This window comes from Pterocles gutturalis, unplaced genomic scaffold (genome assembly GCF_000699245.1).
Source record: "Pterocles gutturalis isolate BGI_N339 unplaced genomic scaffold, ASM69924v1 scaffold14690, whole genome shotgun sequence".
Taxonomy (NCBI): Eukaryota; Metazoa; Chordata; class Aves; order Pterocliformes; family Pteroclidae; genus Pterocles; species Pterocles gutturalis.
This window is the reverse complement of record NW_010138500.1, coordinates 40286-63860: the sequence shown is the minus strand read 5'-3', so window position 1 is coordinate 63860 and position 23575 is coordinate 40286. Positions and strand designations below refer to the sequence as shown.

Here is a 23575-nt window from a genome sequence, read left to right as displayed (position 1 = left end):
ATATCTAACAGCAGAAAATTCAGTAATAACAAGTTGTGATAAAAATAAAATAAAATCAAAACCAGACAGCACAACAACAACAACTAAATCTAGTAATTGCCACTTAACTTCTAAAATACAGAGCTCTTGCCCTGAAGCAAAATCTTACGCTTTCAGGGCTCAAAAGAATTAATATGATGTGCACAAATACTCTGCGAAGGTGATATATTTCTATACACACAACAACACAAACCCTTTTTCATTCCGTGTGATGCATAACATACGAATGAATGCATATTTAACACTATTCATATTTGCTGTGCTAAAACACTTAACCTAAACACATCATGGTAAGTTACTTTGTCTTATGACCTGCCGTGGGAATGCTGACTCCCTCAGAAACCTAGAATGGATAGCAAATCCTCTGCCCTGTGGTCAACCTCGTGAAGCAAAGGCATGAATGTTAAACAGCAGACAAATCAATACAAGCAAATATAGCTCAACTACACCATTTATTCAGCCATGAGAGATGTCAATACACAGATTAGGGTGATCCATCTTTTTGATTTCCTACTGTCTTTGCACTGACTACATGAGAGCTTTTGCCTGTATTAAAAGTGTTTGCTTTCTGAACCACAAAAATTCCAATTATTACTCTAAGTGCACTAGACTTAAGTTGCTTGTTGGAAGCGGCCTTGCATTACCTGAACAAGTCCAGCGAAGTATGGTGCTGCCGGCAGAATCATTGGCACTCCATATGGATGTAGCAAAACTCCTTGAGACGACAACATGGTTTAAGTGATAGTATTACTCCCACTAAAGCTAAACACATCAATTGAAAGTTAGGGGAAAATCTATATACCAACTTCTTCCAAACTCAGAGCTAGAACCAAATAACTTCTGTCAGGGGCAAAGCCCACATCAGCTGTAAAAAAAAGAAAAAAATTGACGTCAGCAACTCTTAATGTTAAAATTTTCTTCAGAGACAACAGATAGAGACAACAGCTGCAAACCTAACTCTACCAAAAAAGGAAGGTGCTATTTTGGGACCAGCTTAAGTAACATGACTGACCAACTACCCTTTGTCAGTTCAGATTTTTAAGTACTATACACATACAGATCAATTTCTCCACAGATCTACCGATTAATTTTCCTATCAGTTCTGGCACATATATGGCAACAGTTACTATCACAAGCCATTTAAAAAATAATCATGATTGTGTAAATAAATGTTTCCCTGTATTTATAAGCTGTTAAACAATATTCATGGGAGAGTTTAAACTTAAGCCTGGTACACTGGATACATATGCTGTTTTGATTCGTTATATTTTCCTTGGTTATTTTGGATATTTGAGCTAACTAATGCAAGCTAGCTACTTATATTAGTGCAAATTATATTTCAATGGCTTTTCTAACCTTTCACAACATCTACGTTGCTACATTTATCACAGCTTTTTTAAAAAGAATGAATTTGACCTTTAGAGTATTTCATATCTGTTCTTCGATTAAACTTACACTCTTAGTGTAAGAGACAAAAAAACAAAATTCAGGCTGTTTTCCCCCCTAAACAAAACAGATTTGCTTTTTAAGGTACTATTTGCAAGACATTCTCTTCCACAGCTAATCATGTTTACTTTAGACAAAACAAACTTCGTCATTAACACCTGTTTCATGTGCAATGCATCTTCCATTGCAGATACAACTAATGACATGAATTACAATTGAGCAAAATTTTTAAAATTCAATAAAGAATTAGTTAGATGCATAAAACTTCATGTTACAAATAATAAAAAAAAAAATCCTCTCCTACAATCTTTGAATAACCAGGGTGCTTCACATCACTAATTTCAGCTACTTGATTTTGTTGCATAATTACTTTTCTAGATAACTAATTGCAGACAAGATTTGATGTGATACTCAATTATTTAATGTCACATTTTGACCATCATGAAAGGTTTTCAGTAATTGATTCTCATGTATCAAGGCAGCCGTGTTGCATGATTTAGAAATCTACCTTAGCAACTGCATGTTGGCCTGCGCTACTATCAGCCTTACACCATTTCTAACTTTAGATGTTGAATTGTGACCCTCTCTGATGCTCCTTTGAGAGACTGCCAACGAGGACAGCAATTGTCACATGATGAAGTGGTGTTTACCTAGTTCCATCTCCTGTTACAGAATTGCTTCACTTTTCTGCTGGGGATAATACTGTTCACACTAGTTATCTGACTATGCTTAGCTATTAATCATATATCTTGCTCTTTTCTTATTAAGGAACAGAACCCTGCAGTTCAATTATTAAGCACACAGTACACTGACACATTGCAGGTTGGCCAAAGGATTTTCATAAATTCCAATACAAAACCAGTTATTAACTGTCATGCAAGAAATACATAAACAAAAGGTATATACAAGAAAGCAAGTTGCCATTACAACTTATTTAGAAGAATCTCATTTCTAAAAAAAAAAAAAAAAAAAAAAAAAGTTCATTTTAACTGTTACCTATTTGTTTAGTCTAACAGAGTGAGCTGCATTTGAATAGAAAGAAGATTTCTTTCACCTAGGAATGGAAATTATAAAATGGATTCTCTGCAAGCTTTGCTCAAATAACTCCAGTGGGACTAAGGATTGTTAACTTGCTCTGAAAAATACCTAGTAGTTTTTTTTTGTTTCAGCATGTATGTACTTGATAAGATGTTAGAAAATCTAAGGAGCAAGATGACTTGTACAGGGAAGCACAGGCTCAAGGGAAGCTTTTCTGTCATCTGTTTTGGGACAGTTTTTGCTTAACATTTTCATTAATAATTTTGGCACAAGGCAACATGCTGATGAAATTCCTAATGACATAAAGTTGGAAGGTACTGTCAAGAATGAGAAGGATAAGAATATTATATAGAAAGAATTGCTCAATCTTACAGACTGCATTAATAGAAATGGGATGAAATTCAATACCTTACAAAACATAAGGTCATGCTTCTGTTTTTAACAGAAACTTCAGTTCTAAACTTGGGAGGAAGAAAAGCAGAACCTCTTTGTACCTGTTCAGGGAATTTGAGCTCCTAGTGTGATGCAAATCTGAAAAGGCAAATTATCATACGTATTTCTTAATTTTATTTCTCAATTAATTTTCTTAATTTCTTAAACAATACCATACAGTTCCCTTCATCCACATTAAAAAAAAAAAAAAAAAAAAAAAGGTCAAATTCTACTAAAAGAGCTGTAGAGAAAGTCCTTTCTGTGTTGTTCAGGGGAATGGAGCAACTACGTTGTAACGGGAACCAAAAAAAAGTCTTATTTGTTTATCCTAACAAAACAATCTGTTAACAGTGAAGAAAACAGCAGGAGAGAGACTGTTTAAGCCAAAGACAATCCTGACCCACTAAATATCAAGGAAAAACTAATTATGAATAAATCTAGGCTGCAAATATTTTCCAAGTATTTTTAAAAAGTATTTTAGTGCTGGCTAAGTGAGGGTCCAGCACTGCCTTCTAAATCCACAGTAACAAAAAAGGATAGCCCATAAAAGAAAATTATACAATGCCAGTAGTAGCGGCAGTCTGAACTCAGCACCTTACAGGAGGACCCTTCCAGTCCTTTGCAAGCAGTATAAACATTCTAGAATAATGAAAATATCAAACATCTAAAATGCATTTATATTTGCTACATTGCAGACTGTAACATATAAAAACAAACTTTGAAAATAAACTGTAGTTACCTGTTTTAATGAAAGGATGTTTTGCTTGCCCCACTATAACAACATGCTTCTAAATAGCCATACGGCACTCCAAATCCAAGCTCTGACTTTCTGGTTGGGCTCTTTGATGATGTCCCATGTGTGCACCAGCTACCTAAGTTCGCACAAACCTCTGTGAATCAAAACCACAGAAGTACAATACAGCTTTACTCACATCTCCGCCCCATGCCAAATTCTGAACTTATGCCAATGCAACTACATCAGCTTCACCAGTTTATACCAACATATTTTTTTTCTCCCTCCCAGCCACACAAAAAGAAAATTTGTCTTACATTTTACAGTTCACCATTAGTTAGCATTAACGGTCACTCCTGTTCTGCAATAATATATTGAATACATGAAATTTGACCATAAAGAGTGCTGAGGACTCAGAGAATGAGCCAGAAGAGGATTAAATACACTAATAATGCTGTTTCACTTTAGCTGGACCTCTAGCATGATTAAGGTTAAGCACGAGCCCAAATGTTTTTGGTAGGACAAATCCAGAACGGTCAGTACTATGCACATCAATCACCTGTCTGAAGCCACTGATGTTGACACTACTTACGTCCTGCCTACTCCAGGATTCTTACTCCCTGCAAAAAATTGTGTGTGGGTGGAAAAGGGGAGAGCATTGCACTTGCACTAAACTCTAGAAAATTGTAATGCTTAAAAAAAAAAAATGACATTAAGCCATTTTCAGTATGCTAATAGGGGGCATGTTTCTTTCAGCTATGTTTCCAAACCCATAGGGTTTTTTTTTTCATTAAAATATTTTCTGAAACTGAAAACTGATTTTAAAAATGAAAGATGAGAAAAGAACAAGAAAATGCATGACAACTAGTTTTATGTATAAAATACATCTATACAGAAATAAATTATACCATCTTGTTTTTTTTTAATTTCTGCAGAATTTTGCTAAAAGGCAGGTATTAGTTATGAAAATGAATCTGCAGTTTTAAAAATTAGCACCAATATAAGAATTTAGTCACATTGGACTGAAAAATCCCAGCTGATACTACCTGAATCATAGCCAAGAAGCTCGTGCAATACACACCTTTATAAAACTTGTTAATTAAAGACTATTCTTGCACCAATAATACAACATATTATTTGAACTGGTTAACATAAGAGACTATAATTATTCTACAATTAACAACAATCAAACTTCCAAAATCTGACAGAATAGTCCTGGTATAAACTTGACTCCCAGAAAGAAGCTGGTATTAAAGGTGAACAGCATAGGTTAAGCAAGCTAAGGAACTAGTAGAAGGTCATAAAATACGTATTTCAGGCCCAGCAGTCTAATGCCATAATCTGATACTTTAGCACAGAACTAAAGCTACTGACAGAAGTGTTCTAATAGTGACTTCATCACAGACTTGCTAAAAAGTCATTTGAAATGGGAAGGAAACAGAGACTACTCTACATTATGGATGTACCGAGAAGGAAATAAAGCCAGAAGTATGCCTGAAACTGGGCTACACATTCAGGTAGAACAAGAAAATAAAAACTATGCAAGAAGGGTCAAAGTTTTGATCCCACCTGCATATAATACCTAAATGGAGCATTAGACAATGAACAAAATATTCCCACAGACAAAAGCAGATGTCTAGTTTTGCTATGGTTCAAGATAAAAGACTTTAGCAATTTCTCCAGAGCCACATTGCCTGGAAAAGGCAGATCCCTGCAATGCAGTCATGTGCCAATCAGTGATGTATGCTCTAATTGGATCCTGACAGAAGTAATCTATTCAGACCATCTTTCTGACAAATAATTAATTCTTCCTAATGTCTACATCTAGGTTCAAAATACCACAAACGATGGTTCTTCCAAATGCTATACAACACCAATAAGCTTCAAATAATTTCTACTTCCTTTTGACATTAGCCTAACTTTCCATTCTCACAAAACATAAATAATTCTAGTACCACTTTGGCACCCTCTTCATAGCTTTTGCAATACCATATTTCATTGCTTTAAGCTCCTCTTCAAGCCTTCCATTTTTCTGGCCACCTTTCCTATTCTCCAAATCCTCTCAATTTTCTCTTTAAGATTTCTCAGTGGTTTTCTGGTAAAGGAAAACCCAGAACTGAGAGAATAAAGTAGTTTCCAAGTCTCCTGGTAGTTTCCATTGTCCACAGCAACTTTAGATTATTGTCCCTAAAAAGATCAGTACCAGATCAGCACCATGCATGCTCTAAAAGACAAGGTTAGCTGCCACTGATTAGCATTGCCTGAGGTAAGCAGACCCAGGGCATTAAATTAAATATTGGTAGGTAGAAAACGCTGTTCTGCACGTCTTCCCGCACTCTCCCAACCATGACTGCTGCCACTTTCATAACTACTACACTTGTCTTCCAAAGAGCATTTCCACCTTTCTGCAAAAACCATTTGAGACAAAAGGCTCTTCAAGGGCACCAGAAGCCCTCTCCAGACTTGACCCTTGTTCTCAGCTGCTGACTCAATTCCACTCTTTCAAGCAAAGCTTGAAGTACATGTAGGAGCTGTTCATTCCAAGTATCAATTCCCCAGCCAACTCCCATTACACTTAACAACAGAACCAAAATACAACATGGATACTTTAGTGACTTTTGAAGTAGAAAATACCACATATAGAAATCAAAGACATCTACTGATCTCATGCTGATACGAGTATTGTGGATGCTGTCAGCGTTTGTCGAGTTTATTAAGCATCTCAGTTTACACTAGCAAGGATATAGAAAGTGTTCACAAATGGGAGAGCCCATCTTTTTCAACTACGTGGAACACTTGTGGGATTCAGCACATTTGGTATTAACACATTTTTCTTACGAACTTAAAGTTTCTATTTGAAAACTACCTTACCTATTAGGAGCAGATTGCTCCCACAAAGATCACTTCTCCTTTCCCTCCTTGCATTGCCCCACAACACACGCTTTTACTACTTCAGCAACTGTGCAGTACCTGCCATCACCTTCAAGGACTCACTTCAGTGTACTCCTACCCTAGCTACTACTGTGAACAACTGATGATCTTCAAGGTCCCTTCCAACCCAAACCATTCTATGATTCCATGAACTACCAAGAGTTGATTTTGACATGCATACGCTACCACTTAATCACAATGTTGAAGATGTGTTGTAAAGGTCTTCACTATGTTTCTTATGTCTTAATGAGCACCACATTGTTTTCCTTTTTTATACAGAGTTCCACACTGGCTTTTACTATATAATTCCTATTGGCTGGATAGCATACAAAATCAGTTGTATTTTCACTATTGGCGTCTTTGAGAACAAACTCTCCCATCTCCAGGCTACTTCAGACACCTTTCACCACTCTGCTCTTAAGTTTATCTGCTATATCTTAAAAAGTTGAGATAAGCCTCCAATTCATGTGAAGTTAAACAGTTAGGAAAATTTTATATGAAATGTAGAACACTTTCAAGAAATCATGTTTGTTTGACATCATGTAGTTACATAGCCAAACTACTGAAAATGACATACATCTTCCAGCAGCATAATGATAAGCAGTACCACACATACCTTTATTTTTAAAAAGTCAGGCTACATATATGTATTTCACTAAATATGTAGTACTACTGTACTTTCACATTTCTTCCTTCTCATTCACATGTTCTTCTCTTTTGTGTGCTGGCTATAAGATGCCCAAGAAATACGTATTTTTGCCTGTATTTTGCCAACAGATAGGAACAAGCTGTAATCTTCCCCTTGGAGTACATTCATTTGCAAATACAGACCAGCAGCAATAAAACATATTTTTCCTTGCAAATCAGGAAGAGACTGACTCCTAATCAATACCCACTCTTAATGAATCCTACTGATACACCCAAGAAATGCCATGATAGATTATCATCTATCCCACACAGGATTTTTGCCAATAATTGAGCACACAACCAGTCTCACTCTGTATCAGTTCACAGCCATCTTCTTGTTGACACCAGCATGCATGAAACAGGATCTCAGGCACATAACGGTGTATTCTAGAACAGACAAGCCACCTGCCTGTCACTGTCATCTATCAGGCTTTGGTTGAGTGGAGAGAACAGATAGCAACATATTTTTATTGCCAAATCTGGTCAGACAGACTTCTCTTTATTGCTGTAGTCAGGCTACTCTGACTGCTGTATCATAGGAAGCTATGACTTCTTCTTGACCCCAATTAGCACATTCATTATTCATCAAAGTACAGTTTTCACTTGTTTCCCTTGGGAACAGCAGAGTATCACTGTGAGGATCTTTCAATACAACTTCACTCCCCTAATACACACGGGATTTGCTGACAAGGAACAGCTACTCATTCCCCTGAGTAAAGTTCATATTAATAGAACTGCATGGTGAATCATGAGATGGTATTAAATCATGCCTCCTGCCTGCATAAACACATCATTCAAGCACCCTACTATGCCAAGTGCAATGGTCTGAGTGCAGAAACCAGCACAGGGTAGACATCCTAAGTAAACAGGGTGCCTTGGAGAAATAACCTATTCAAACCCCAAAATAATAAAGACCCTCCAGGTCTTTAAAGGGATCAGAGGGAATTTCTGCTCAGAACTGACAAGTTTCACATTCTCCAGAGATTAAATATCAAGACTTGACTGCAATAGATGTAATGCAAGCTATAATTCAGCTCTATTCAAGACATCAGCAACAGATTTTAAGTACTGAAGTTTAGCCAAGAACTACAAGCTAGGAGCATCTAAGGCAGGCAGGTTTTGGCTGAAAGCATTAGAAGCTACAGTTGATACAAAGTTTGTGTCCAAATCTGAATACCACAAAGTTAGAAAGCTTTTTCAACTTCATTGGTACTTTATATCTGAAGCCTGTTCAGTCTTGAAGGTATCTCCTAATGCAACCGTTTGGAGACACACTCAATCCAATGTTCAGCAATTCAGCCACCACTCCTAAACTCAGTCTGATGTCTTACAGGAGCTGCTGTGCATGGCTTATCCAGCCAACAGATTACATAGCACAGGAGTACCTGCCTTTTCCCGAGACGGGTTAGATCTCTTCTGCCCACAGACTAAGGGTCTGCGACCAAGGTCAGGTCAATGAGTGGAATTGCTCTCGTACTCTCTGCAGGCACCTTCATGTAAAGAGCTGATACACAGGGAAACTACTTTGAAAGAGTAAAGTTCCCTGGATTAAGCTTCAAGAAAACTTCCTGGTAATACAGTAAATAGATTTCATCTTAAAAAAAAAAAAAAAGAATCACGTTTTCTTTCCTCCTTTCCCCCAAGACCTCTTAGACAATATTCTACATATTCATTATACATTCCAGTCCTAAATAACTACTCTATCAAACAGGTGATTTTCTGCAGCAACCACAGTGGGTACTGAATTCATGTGCATACTTGATTTCCAGTGTTACCTCTCACAACTTCCTCAGAACAATGTAAACCTTCAGGGATTGTGCTACTGATCAGAATAACAGAAGAGGATAAGATGAGCACTGAAGAACACTGTTGTATCAATGCCAGATGGTAAGAGCCTTTCCTGTCATCCACTTATCAACTTTTTTACTTTTGGTTAATTCCATTTGATACTAGAAGGGAATTCAGAAAGGATGGCCTTTTTAATCTTCCCTTCATTTAGGTTTTAATCAACCTTTGTCAGTGCCCCAGGAGGGCAACAGCAAAGGACAGGTGTAAACTTGTACAGAGATGGACAACAGAAGAGGATTATTTCTATTTTTATTGAAATCAGTACTTTAGCTGAATTTAGCTTATATTACGGTTATTAGTTGCATATGAGTAAGATTTTATTGCTGCAAGAACTAAGACAAAGACTAAGTAGTCTCCTTTTAAGACCTGAGATGTGCCCAATTCTCCTGCAGTGCAACAAAAGAGGATCAGACATAAAAAAATTAACTCAAACTCTTTGACTAAGAGCATCTTATCTTTCCTCAATATTTTTCAAGTGATCTGTCCCTAACCCATAAAATGCAACCCATGATATTGTTTAGAAAAAAAGCAACACACCAAAATGCATTTTACTGAACACCAGGAAAAAAATAAAATAAAAAATGTAACATTCCCCTACAAGTTTTTACTTATGTTGCTTAACAAACATGAACTGCACTGAGTTGTTCCCACAAACATAACTTTTGTACATCTGGATTATAAATGTTACTATTGGAACATGTCTCTGATATTGCAATGACACTGCTTCTACAGTACTGTCAGATTTCAGGATAATGAGTCAGCTGAGACTAGTGAATTCTTATAGAAATTATTTTCAAAGGTTTTTATAATTCCTTCAAATTTTTTCTTAATGATAATGCTGCTTCACAGCGTGCTTCCTTAGCTGCTTGTGTAATCTAGGGCTACTGCACAAGCAATGGAAGTTAACTACCTTTGTTGTTGTCTACTGATCTATTCGGCCATTTGTGGTACTAGTAAAATAGCTAGACTTCCTGAATCATTATCCTTTACTGTCCAGCCCTGGTTAGCTCTTTAAGATCATACAAACAAAATACTGAACACTTTTGTACTCCGTAGCCCTAACTCCTTGGGAAGCTATGCAAGTAACCAGTGTCCACCACTATCACAGGTCAGATGCCGCCTGCTGTAACTCAGCTTCCTTCACAAACCTCTGAAAGCAACACCTTCCCAAACAGCTTCCATAAAACAGTTCATTTTCTGCTGGAAGTGGGCACACATCGCTTGCATAACTTTAGTGTAAATAAGCACTTAAAACTTTTCTCAAGCAAAATATACAAGAATATGATGATGGGAGAAAATGCACATAAACTGTACAATGCATTACTTTTACAGCACATCCTTAGTGGAAGCCAATAAACCGTGTTGATCTATCCCAGCAGAAATTCTGATCCTGGTTTTCTCTCCCATTAAAATCCATCTCTGCATTGCATACCAGAAAAAAAAGCCCAGAATGCTCCATTCCCTCACACGCATTTGAAGCCACCTGCATGGTTTGGTTGTATACAAACATTTGTGTTTGTTTATAACGAGCAGTTCCTAAAACCCAGACACACCCCAACAAACCATTTAGCCATAAACACTACAGAAAAAACACCAAACAAAACCACAGTTCCACCGCCCCTTCCATCCCAAAGGAGTTTTCTGAAAACACCTTGAAAACAAAGTTCCCTAAAAACAGCACTGGCATTCCTTTGGTTTTTAGACAACTGTATTTAGAAGTTCCCATTTGAGTTCCCATTTGTCACATGTTTGTGGGAAGTCAAAACCACAGGTGTAACCCTCCAAATCTCTTGAGGAGCATTTACTGACACTTTAAGGAACAGATTTGAAATCCCCGTTTTATGTTCACAGCTTTTGCTGCTGATGCACATGGACAGGCGAGAGGGAGATTACAAAGTACTTCTAACAAGTCCTTGCACAAAAAAGGGGTGTATTTTCATTCTATGCTAAAAACCGAGTGCCATTTTGCAAAATGACATTTAAACAAGCACCTGGAACATCAGTCCTACATGAGTTAATAATGCACACTTTTCTTGGTAACTATGCTTTTTTTACATTTTTTCCCCCTTGAATTCAGTTCTTTAGGTACATACAAGGAGTAGTTTAGCTAATGCTAAAACAACATCGAACAAATTTATTTCAATGGAAAACCTGTGTATGCAAAACAACCACATTACACTAACAGCATTTCAAAGGCCTCAAATGTACCTATGTAAGAAACAGCTATAGATAGCTGTAGCTCTATAACAGTATATACTGGCAGCTCAATACCCATGAAAATGCTACTAACTCATGTTCTTTCTTAAACGTGTTTAACAGGTGACTTTCTGTGATGATAAAAAAAACCTACAAAAGGCCTAATTTAATGATTTGTTTATGATTAGCATCTGGAAAATTTTCTTCTACATTTTATTTTTGAGGCAAACCCATTCGCATGCTGTGTAGTTGGAATTTTCCAGTGATATACCTTCATCCATCCTGAGAGAGCATAGTGGACATAGTGTTACAAAAAGAACCTTAAACCAGTTGACAGGTATGTTAAAACAAACACACAAACAAAATTCAAAACAGGTAATGAAACAAGCCCTCTTCCAACAGGAAATCCGTTTGTAGAAGAGTCAAGTTCCATGGTGTTGTCTCCCTGCTTGTACAGTACAACTTCTCCTGGCAGAGGAATATCGAGGGCTGTTCTGCCCTAAGTAAGGTCTGCGAGAGTAAATGCAGTTTGAGCATTGCCTTCCCAACCGATGCTCTGGCAACTGTGTAAACTTTTGCACAAAAATAAAAGTTAATTAATACTTTTTCTGTAACCAGTAAGAGTTCATCAGTAGCAGTTCCAGTAATAAAGGAAAGTAACTACACATTTCTAATTTCTGTACTACATTCACAACTCAAAAGCATTATATTTAAATATAATCAATTCAGTAGTGGTGAAATCAACTTAACCCATATATTATAAACTAGAAATTCACTATTAAATAAAAACTGCCTGAGATAATGATATATTTTTAATGCAGTAGCATTTATTAAACCAAAATAAAATATTATTGTGCAAATACTAGACAACTAATTACGTAATGTACCTTTACAAAATTACATAATATGGGTGCAGCTTGTTTCCCTGTGTTCTGTTTGAAAAATAGATTAACAGCCCATCAAAGCTATCTGTAAACCAAGGGAACAATAGAGCAGATGTTGACTGTTGTCTTGTGCCTCACAGACATAATTAAATACAATGAAACACTCATGCACCCAAATAATAGAGGACAAACAAATACAAAGATGGTACTGTATAAACATAAACCTCATTTACTGGTCACCTGTCTTATATTAATCTGTGATATTTAAACCAGTGATGAAAATGGAGAGGGCAGTATTTACCTGCCTTCAGACAACAGAACAAACTCTTAAAAAAAAATTCCTCTCAGCAATAAGTAGCTTTAACTTCTGCAATACTGCTTCCCACATTGTTGACTTTCATAAAGCCAGGAGGGAATCATATTTTCTATTGTAAAAAAGCCAGGACAGGGCAGTCACATTTTCTGTACGCAAAGCTACCTCAGTCAAGGACTCTGAATGACTCAAATAGATGAAAAACAGTGCCTGCTATGTAACACAAACTCTTAAGATTCCCTTGGAAAGCCAGATTCCCTCTGATGGCAAAACATGTTCCCTGTAATTATTTTCTACCTCCACCCCTTTTTGTAAAGCAGCAATGGAAAGATTAGATTATAAGTATCAACATGCTTATTTTCTAGGAGAGTGTCCTATAACATGGTTTAATAATCTACTTCACATCAGAATTTGAGAGCTTTTTAAAAATCCTTCATCTTCACTTCTATAATCAAATGTAGACACATATTTTCTTTAGTAATATCAATACTGATCCACTATTTGAAAAGAATCATTATGTGAATTAATACAAAACTAAAGTACCCAATCCTGTAGTTGCTATTAGGAAACAAATCTTCCAGATTTAAAAAAACAACTTTGAAAATTAAAACTCACATGTATCACAAGAGCACATGCAAGCATAGTTTTGCCAATAAAAAATTATCTTGATTTTAAAATTATAAATGCTTGAATGTTAGTAATTTTTTTGATAAATAATACAAAATTCCTTTGTTTAGTACAAACACATTTTGCCTTTACATTTTATTTAGTTAGCTAAGAAACAAGACAGACTATAATGTGATCTGCATCTCTTTATGTTAATAAAATCATGCTAGCCTCTTTCCATAGACAACACCATAAAGCATAAATACCAAATGGAAAACAAATGGAAGTATAATGCCACTGTGAAGCAAACCAATCAAGCCTAAAACAGCTGAGATAGATCTCATTCAGTAGTTCATTCATTCTTTATAGAAAAGAAATGAAAATATTCCTAGGTGAATTAGATTGGAAAAAAAAAAAAAAACAACAAACAAACCACCAAACCAACGCAACCCACCCTCAGCAGCTCTGAAAGATTGCAAAGCACTAAATTCCTTTGATTTATGAAGGCAGCATCCACTGCATTGAGCAAAACAACTCAGCATGCTGGGACCCTTTTCCCTGAAATTCCTTTATTAACACAACCCGGCTCTGCTAGTGAACAAAAGCAGTGGTGTGGTGTGTATAAATCATTAATACGATGCTGTGCAATGGCTGAATTTCCTGTGTGAGCTGGAAAGCCTTCCTGCACAACAGGGATTTTGGGGTTGGAATTGGCTGCTATGAAATGTACTTCTTCATTCTCCGTGTTTGACACTTCCCAATAGCCTTGCACTTTTCCTTTCCTTTTTCTCAAGCCCAGCAAAAGCAATAGAAATTTATTGGATTTTATGTCTGCAAATAAAGGAAGAAAAAAGCAAGCAAGCCCATTTAGAAGCAGAATCCTTTTCCCTTCATTTAAAGACAGGTTGTATTCAAACAAAATCTAATACTAATGAAGAGATTTTGAATTTTTTAAATGTTTAGTTTACTGAAACTAGTTTAGTTAGTTTAGTTTTAAACTGAAAAAGAAACTGAAAAAAAACCTACTGAAAGTGGAGTTAGTCTTAACAACAAAAAAAATCATCACTGAAAAGGTGACTCTGCTCCAAATGAAGTAATTTTCCATGGGAGCATTTATTTTTTTTTTTTTTTTTTAAGAGCAGGCAGAAAGAAGGGCAATATCTAGGCATGATGAAGTCCTGAAACTAGCTGTATCAGTGTTTTTAATGTAGGAATATCAAAAATCTTTCCCCAGAGTAACAGGCAACGTCATGTGCATGTGCTAAGCATGGTATTCTAAGTGGAGCTGGAAAAGATGGTAGCAACAGGAAGGGGGGGGAAAAAAAATCTGAAACTCTTGGAACAGCAATTTCTGAATGCTCCTGTATTTTTGCAGTAAAACACACTGAACTTATCTTGTCTCTGAAGTACACGAAATACAACAAAAAAAAAGTTCAATTTTTTTTCAGACTTCGAAATTAAACAGCAAGTAGCCTTTATAAAACATTTGCCATTAAAATATTCCTTTTGGGGCTATATTTAGAAAAACTAAAGAGTATGACAGAGAGACAGTAATGCTGAAAAAGCAGTCTCAAACTATATGCTACCCATCAGGAAAAATGACACGCATTATAAAGGTAACTAAGGATACAATCAGTCTTTCAGCTAGGCCAGAGCATGATTCTGAATGTATCAAGTACCAGCACCACCGACAAATGAATTTATCACCATCTAAACAGTAAATATTTAAGACACTTAGAATGCAGTTTTGCAAAAGTGAACGAGCTGAAGTCAGAACAGGGAAACATTCCGGTGTGCCATTTTACGCTCATGCCGCCATCCAGCAGACTAAAGATTACAAGAATAAGGCTGCAATGCATGCAGAAGTCCCTCTGCATTACACAATAATGACATTCTGAACGGAAATAAATGAAGCCCCTGCAGTGCTATTCTGTCAGCTTTTGAAAGTAAATAACTTTTCTTCTGACAAGAGAGAGACATTTTTTTCCTCCTCCTGCCATGGAGCATTAATTGAGCTATGCAGCCATGTAACATTCCAGAGATAAGACTAATAACTGACAAGGAAAAAAAGCTGAAGAAAGGAGGGGACACTCATTGAATATATGGGCTGCCTGACTTCTTTTCACCCCCAAAATTTGACACTGGCTCTGCTTTGACAAGACCTTATTCTCTGGGAGAACTTGTAACAGGTTTTTTTGTCTCCCTGTGTAATGCTTACTGAAACTTATTTCAAATACTTTAAATTCACACTGTCTTCGGAAAGGTGGTGCCATTATGAGAACATAAGTTTATATTTTAAAACTCCTTATCACTCCTTCTTTGTGAAGAATGCTTCATGCCCATAATCAATCCTGTAATTGACTATTTAATTTGGCTTACTGGCCACAGCAGAGATAATGAAGATAGCTTTAAAAGAAGAGGCTATGAGAATCAAAACCAAAGCAGCAGCCTTCAAAACAACAACAACATGATAAAAATGTGAGTGCAAGTCAGTAAAGAATTGAGGCAAGGCATATGATAAGCATATACACACCTCAAAGTATATGAGATGATACTGTTAAATTTATGCACAGTTACAAAAAAGGCATATTGAAGATGATACAGATAAGACAACCAACAATTTTTGGTGTGTTTTGATATAAAAGGTCAAAAGGTAAATTAAGAAAGTGGTCTAAGACAAAAGCACTGTATATTCTTATTCATTAAATATTTCAATTTGAAAGTACCACACACTTTCTTTCCTTGTCTGGGGAAAAAAAATAAAAAACAGTGACTCACTGTGAACAAAAAATAATTCACTGAATGCTTCAGTTCTTACTACAGTATCTAATTTTGATTCTGCATGTGTTCAACACAACGAGAAAGAGCAGGATCAAAACACAGTGAGATCTCTCCACAGCTGGAGCCTGCTACAGTGCAAAAGACCAAAGGCCCAGATACAACTAGTCAGGATACTACAGACGTTAGATATGCTATTTTCTCTAATTAAATTCACTGGGCTGGTGCACTGACAGAGTAGGAGGGGAAGCAAAATGTAAAAGAAGTCAATGGCGCTCCACTAGGCAACTCAGAGGTAAATGAGCAATGCCAGCAGAGAAATGACAGGAGTTCCTCAGGAGAGCTCTTGTTCTACACATCACACTTAAAAACTGATAAATCAATCGCACATACACCTTTAAAAGGCAGCAAAGCTTGAAGGATTCTTAGAGGGTGTTGACTTCTCCTTTCCACTAACATTATTCTAACTCTATAAAGCAAGGTGATAAATTCTAATGTCACAATTTTCATCACTTTCATTTATACTACCTATTAAATATTTCAAAAATATTTTAAACAGAATTAAGATTAACATGATGATAAGTATTTCTTCACCAGTTCAGAAATACACACATTGAAAAACAAAAAACTTCACAGTCTAGTATTGCACAGCTATGGGTCAAAAAATCTAAACAAACAGAATGAAATATCTACTAGTTGCCCTGAGAAAAAAACCTTGCTTAAATAAACCACTCATACCTCCCCTGGCAATACCTGGAAATACCACACCAGATATTTTTTCAGAAAATAACCATCCATATACATATTTAGCGAATATCAATGAAGAGTGACAACTTATGAATAGCTCACAACAGAAAATTCAGACATCACTTTTCAGCTGAAGTGTTTTAAAATGTTCAGAGAGCTCAGTTACAAAAACAATGACTCTAAGCCAAAAATATTCACCTGCTTCTGCCACATGGAAGCTCCTTTGCACCTGCTCCTGCTCTTTTATTCCAGAGCAGCAAGGAACCTTCTTAACTGATTCTGGTTGGTTGGGGGCTGAGGGTTGGTGTTTTTTCTTTTTTTTTTTTTCTTTTCCCCCCTTCTATTATTTAAAGAGGGGAGTACTTAACTAATGCACCTCCTCTGCTATTGTGAAAGGAGACTGACCTTGTTTGACAAGGCTGCAGTTAAATGTCCCCAACTAGCTCTCATTCAGAATGAGAACTGCTACAGCACTTGAGCTCTAAGCCACTTCTCATTAGTCTCTGGAAAACAACCAAACAGCTCTTGTGAGACAAAAGATATGTAAACATTTAAATTTGTCTTGAATCAGAGGTGGATCTCAAATACCAGCTTTGACATTTATTGGTGAATACCAAATGATCTTATTTACCCTAATTAAGATGAACAGCACATCAAGACATCATTCCTTACTTCTCCATTAACAGTACTTTGGGATGCAACAATTTACTCCCATCTTTTGAGGTCTGCTTCATTCATACACTAAAATTCCCTAAGAGTGTCACACTGCCCCCTTAGGTGCAAATCCATCCACATGATACTGTTTGTAGCATGGTAATTCCTTTTTTTTGTCTTAATTTATCTGACAAATTACAGTTTTTTAACCCCACACATACGAATAAACAAGCACTATGTTTCTCTTGGGGCAGTGCAGCTGGTTAAATGAATCCGAAAACCCTGAAAAGATTGCCTACCCTCAGTCCATCAGCTACTGGACAATTATTCAAGGCCCAACTGTAAGAAAAACAGATGGTGAGTGAGCATTAGTAATGTGGACTTCTTCTCTCTCATGCAATCATAAGCAGAGGTTTTATGTTCTCACATGAAAATTGCCATGAAATAGCAGACTGGGGAAGAAAACTGTGCAAAGACTCCAATTTGTAAGCTAACAGATGTTTAAAATTTTCATGAGCTTAAGTCAGATTAACTGATTTTACAGGAGAGCCACAAAGTACTACAAATGGACTAGGTAAAGAAAGGTAGTGTTCTCATGATAGGTTTGAACAGAGTCATCATAAACATCAGTTATTGAATTCAACTACCATACTTGATCCTTCGAAGACTCATTAAAGCATAAAATGCAAAAGACACATACTTAGAACTGTAACTGCAATGGTGGCATTCAGCAATTGATGTGCTTGTGCTCCATGAAAAAAGGTAAACTGTATCCAGGAATTGTTCATCCATTTTAATTCTTTACACAATTTTAGCACAAAGATAATCTGCTCTAATCCTCATTCCGTTATTGACACTATTGACTACATCAATTGAAAATGCTACCAAATAAATCAACGTTGAATTAAGCCATGAAGAAAGAATGTGATAAAAAGTCTTTCAGACTCCTATAAATCATCAGATCCAGAAGCATAACATAAGTAACTGAGTGGGGAATTCAGCTTTTCTCCATAGTCATAATGCTTAAGGCCCAAATAAAATTACACTAATTTACCGTGTAAGCACTAATGGAATAGCTGGGGTAGAGATGGAGGGTTTGTTGGTTTTTGTTTGTTTTCATGGTGGATTCTTTTCATCATTGATACGAGAGCTGTACCGTGAACTACTTTCTTGTTAAAGACAGAAAAGGTTGATATTGAAGTTTCAGTTCAATTGTTTTCGATCTGTGAATGTCCACTATGAGCAATTGCTCCATTTAAGAGGAATTACCCTTTGTACAAACCACTTCACTATTTAAAACAAAGCACATCTATCATCATTAAACAGAAAAAAAAATTACCAATTTTTAAATAATGACAGCACCACTGTACACTATGACATGGAATATTATGTGATGTTTCAAAAAAACAGTTGACTTTGTTGTTTTACTCAGAAAATACCAACTAAATAACCCTACGTCAGGCAAACACATATCATGGGGAAGTACCATTTAACAGAACTAAGCCTCCATTAATATAGGCTAAATCCCAATGTATGGGCAGTCAAAATTTTGCTGCAAATATTATTTCACTAGCATTGGATGCAAGCTTGTGGTCAGAAATCATTTCTTGCACTGATGTGTTGTACTAAGGAGGAGAAAACAAATGTATTTATCTGTTTCTAACACCATAAAATATCACCAAACGACAGGGTGCACTATGAATCTGCGTTCCCTTTTCTGGTATCTTTAAATATTGACGCTAGGTCAAATTCGAACCCAAACACTTTTCCCAATTGTCCCTATCTTTATAATGACGTAGTAAAAACTTCCAAATCAAAACCACATATCCTCCCTTCAGTTCGTTGCTGCCCCTGACACAGTCATTTTGGTTTTAATGTTGTTTGAAAACTCTTTCTGGATTCCTAACCTTAGAAGGATCTTAGTAAAAACATCCAAATAATTTCAGACCATTTCAAATAGCTTAACTAACTCGGAAGCATCCTTCAGTTAGTGCTGTCTTTTTCAAGTGAATATCCTACTGACAATCTATAATGTGAACTAGGCCTTATCTCCAACTTTATTTTCAACGCTTAAGCTTTAAATGTTTTTAGGTAAAGCATCCTTTATGCACAAACTGTTTTAAAAAAAAAATAGTTCCTCAGTTAACTCTTAAAACAATAGATACATGCATAATCTGGAAGATATCAGAGGAAATGCTTAAGTTTCTAACATTGGGACAAAGTAGTAGAGCACTTCTGTTGGTTCACTGTGGAAAACAATTTATCCATTTATACTAAACAAAGTGACCAAGCAGTGTTAGTTTAGCAAATAAATAATGGCCAATTTTAAATGACTACCAAAACACAGATTTTCCCAAATCATTAGTAGAGCTCCACAGAAAACTACCATCCTCATGGCTACATAAATATTTGTTGTCAGGAAGACTAGTTTGCCCATCCTGAGAAGAACATAATGCCTTTTATAGTCTCTCAGGAAAGACATATATCTAATTATAAAACTTCAATGTTTTATACTAGCAGATTTAGCAGATACACACAAAAATAGAGAATAAACTTTTTCATAGATTCTAAATAGCAAAGTTTAACAACTGAGAGAGCTCAGCTGTAATACAAATGTCTGAATTCATTTTAATTGAGGTGCAAGTAAGCAGACATAAATGAAGTGCGATTTTTAAAGGAAAAAAAACACTTGATAGGCTCACATAATGTCTATATACTGCTGATCCTAAGGTCCACAGGCAGGGGGGAATCACTAGTTATTAAGTTGCCAGATAAAGCTTTTAGGTTACCAGTATTTAAGATCAATAGACAACCTTCTAGAGTGAGAAAAATATTTACAGTTGCAGTGAAATAGGGATATTTGCACTAAACGCACAAAACAGGTATTTCCGTAGCTTTGCTAGAAATTATCAGATATGGGAAAAACAGAAAAAAAATCCTAAGTAGACTGTCATGGTAAAAGTTTATTAATGTTTTTTAAAAATATAAACCACTTCTTATCCTTTCCTATTTAAAACCAGAACCATGTTATGTTAGCTTCATAGGTAACGTCAACACAGTTTCCTTCCTGAAAAATTTTGAGATAAAGTAACTGTCTCTCAAGAAATGCTTAACTAAATACATAAAACAATAAATCATATCTGAAATAACACAATAATTATCTGACTCTCTAGGAATCTAGAATAACTAAAATGCCAACCAGCAATCAAAAGAAGCAACAAGCACAGAATTTTGAACCTGCCAAAATTATCATCAGGAATTCGGATGACTTTTAAACTTAATTGTGATTAGTAGAGGCAGAATGATTCTAAACTGACAATAGGATTAACGAGATGAAAAAGCCAACAGTTAAAAAAAAAATACTTTCAGTGTGGCAGTTAATCCACTTAAAGAGTTAAAAATTATCCACTAGATATAGCACTTTGTAAAGTGCATTAGCAATCACTTCTCATCTTTCTCTCAAATGGAATAGATGGAATTGAATTCACTATTTTAAAGTAATCATTATGGTTGCACAGTTTCTTAAAGCTTAAAGCAGTGCCATACTATAGATGTGTTTGCATAATGATACTGCAATAGCTCGCACAGGAAGGTTATTACAGCACCTAACCTCATCTTTATGTTATCCTTTATCAGCTCCTCGTGTGGCCATGTTGACCTCTCACCTTAATTCACATTTTTCCTTTCAAAAGCTGGATCTTTAACATAGAAACTGTTGTTTGGCAAACTCAAAGGAACAAATCCAACAAAATACAGGAGTACATTTTGTATACAACCAGTAAGTGCACAAGTCACACTGCAACATTAAAGCTGCTCTATAAATGTCATTTCCAAAACGTATCCAGAATACAGAACTACTAAGAACATACATATTAATTATGACACACAATTTATTTACATATTAAAAACATTGTATTTATCTGATGCAAATTTTAATTGAAGACATATGAATCCCTCCCACATACATGTATAATCTAGGGCATATACAAGAATCTTTAATTATGCTCTCCTTGGCTGTAAATCAGAAATGGTTTATACTACACCATTGAAGAGAAAAAAAGCTATAGAAGGGTTTATGTCCTGTAAATACTTGAGTTCTGTTCTTTCAGCAGTAATATAAAATAAATATTCAAAAAGAAAAATATGCTCTAAATCTTTTTTATTTAATCTTTAAGAACAAAAAGAAATACTGTAAAACATCTTGCAGGCATTTGTAAAAACAGAAATAAAGTTAAGAGACTGTTTCCTGGAAGTCAATATGCATATAAACTATTGTAGTGGAAGTTGGAAGAAATGCCCCTATTTGTTACAGTAGGCACAAGAATTTTCTTCCCTGAACTTTCAACAGAAAGTAACAGAATAAACAGGATTAATCATTTATGCATGATAACATATTTCTGTCTTAGCTCTACATACTTCCTAGATGACTCTCAATAACAGCAGACTCAGTTGTAAAAGAGACAGAATACAATGATGATTCCAAAACACTAGTTTAAAAAATGATGTGTTATTATCCAGTTATTTATTTCATGTTATAACAGAGAGAGAGTACCAACTAGTAAATAATTTGGGGAGGGAGAGGGGTAGAAATACTAGACCCTAGTAGCAAAAATTATACTAAATGAATAAACATAAAAATGGACTAGAAATTGGTATTGTTTTGCTGATATCAGAACATTTTTTTTAAACCCATTCCAATATACTTCAGTGGTAGAAGTGTTAATTCTGTACACATATAGCTTTACAAATCTTTTTTTTTAATATTTTTCTCTTTTTTTTGGTGAACTAAAAATCAGCTTGATTTTAATCAGCAGCATGTTTCAACACAGACTTAAAATTCCTGGCTTCAAAGAAGGCTTAAACAAAATTGCCATTGGGCACATTTACATTAGAAGTATAATTTATGCCTGCAAGTGAATAAAGAACAGTCCTTTATGGCTGAAACTCTGACACAGTATCCACGAGAAATGCAGTCAAAGTACCGTGTTAAACATCTATAAACAGCAACACTAAAGACACTGCACAAAAAATAAAAAAAAAAAAAGGAAAGGCTTGATGCTCTGTTAAAACATATTTTCTGCTCACTCTCACCATTCTTAAGTGCAGGCACAACATTCACTCCATACTGAGGAAGACATTTATACAGTCTACTCACACAAAAAAATATCTCCAAGATTACAAATCCCCCAAACGATGCCGACAAAGCAGACACTATAGGAAAAGAAAAAAGTTAAGCAAACTTACCTGCTGTAAGTACATAAAAGTCAAGGCACAGGAGAGCTGGGGACACATGCCCACATTCGGCAGTGCCACGCAGGTTGCACCCGTAAGGGGATGCTGCATGGTGTTGTTCTGAAGTCTACGTAGAACAAGTGAGGGGGCTTGCATGCAAGCACGTTTGCCCTATCTTGTCACTAGGATTTTTTCCTTTCGATTATTTCAGTAAGAAACAGTATTTCTTGAACGCCTTTTTTCCCCCCCCCAGTGCTAGATCCCTACATTCATTTGTCAGCTAAGGCAACTTGGTAGATTGAAACTACGAATTTTTAACAGAGAGGAAAAAAAGAAGACAGAGCCTGCAGCCTATTGATGAGCAAATGCAACTTCCTCAATGACAGAGAGAGCTGAAGCTTGTCTCACAACAGTAGCTGCTGACTAGTAGAGAGAGAGATTGACTCAGTGAGGCTCAGTCGGCTGGTGCTGATGCTGCACAGCTTCTCATTTGTCAAATGGGTCCTAGGGCAGGGTCTTTACCACTCACCAAAATTCAAATACTGCATTTTAAAAATCCCTGGAGAGGATAGGGAAGGAGAGAAAGTGAGCCTGCTGCATCACAGGCATCCATGAGATCTGGGCAATTAGTGTCATTGCCCAGCTGGGACTGAATGCCTGTTATGATTCTGCACGCACGCATACACATTCACACACTTCTTTTTTTTTTCCTCCCAGGGCTCCCACCTGACATAAAAAGGGCTTTCCCCTTCTAAGGACAAAAGTATGAAGCACAAAGTGGGGAAGGGAAAGAATCTTGGCTAGTCAAGAGGATTCCAGCAAATACACAGTGCTATCAGTAAATGAGCTTTTTAAAAATACAAGTAAATTTTATACCTACTCTTCTTTCACCATCCAGTTTTCCAGAGAAGCCTATAAAAGCATTACAGTGAAACTGTGAAGTATCTGTGTAACCACTGCAGCAGAAACACTAGGAATGAAACAAAATTCTGTGGCACACTGTGCGTACTT

The 23575-nt window shown here is 36.1% G+C and overlaps 1 long non-coding RNA gene across 1 annotated transcript; it reads right to left on the bottom strand.

The window, feature by feature from the left end:
* Window positions 1-678: 678 nt before the first annotated feature.
* On the bottom strand, window positions 679-22617 carry LOC104468788. Its single transcript, XR_727625.1, has 3 exons — window positions 22577-22617; window positions 3695-3845; window positions 679-904 (listed from the first exon to the last, which is right to left on the bottom strand). It is a non-coding gene; the product is annotated as an uncharacterized LOC104468788 (long non-coding RNA).
* Window positions 22618-23575: the final 958 nt, after the last annotated feature.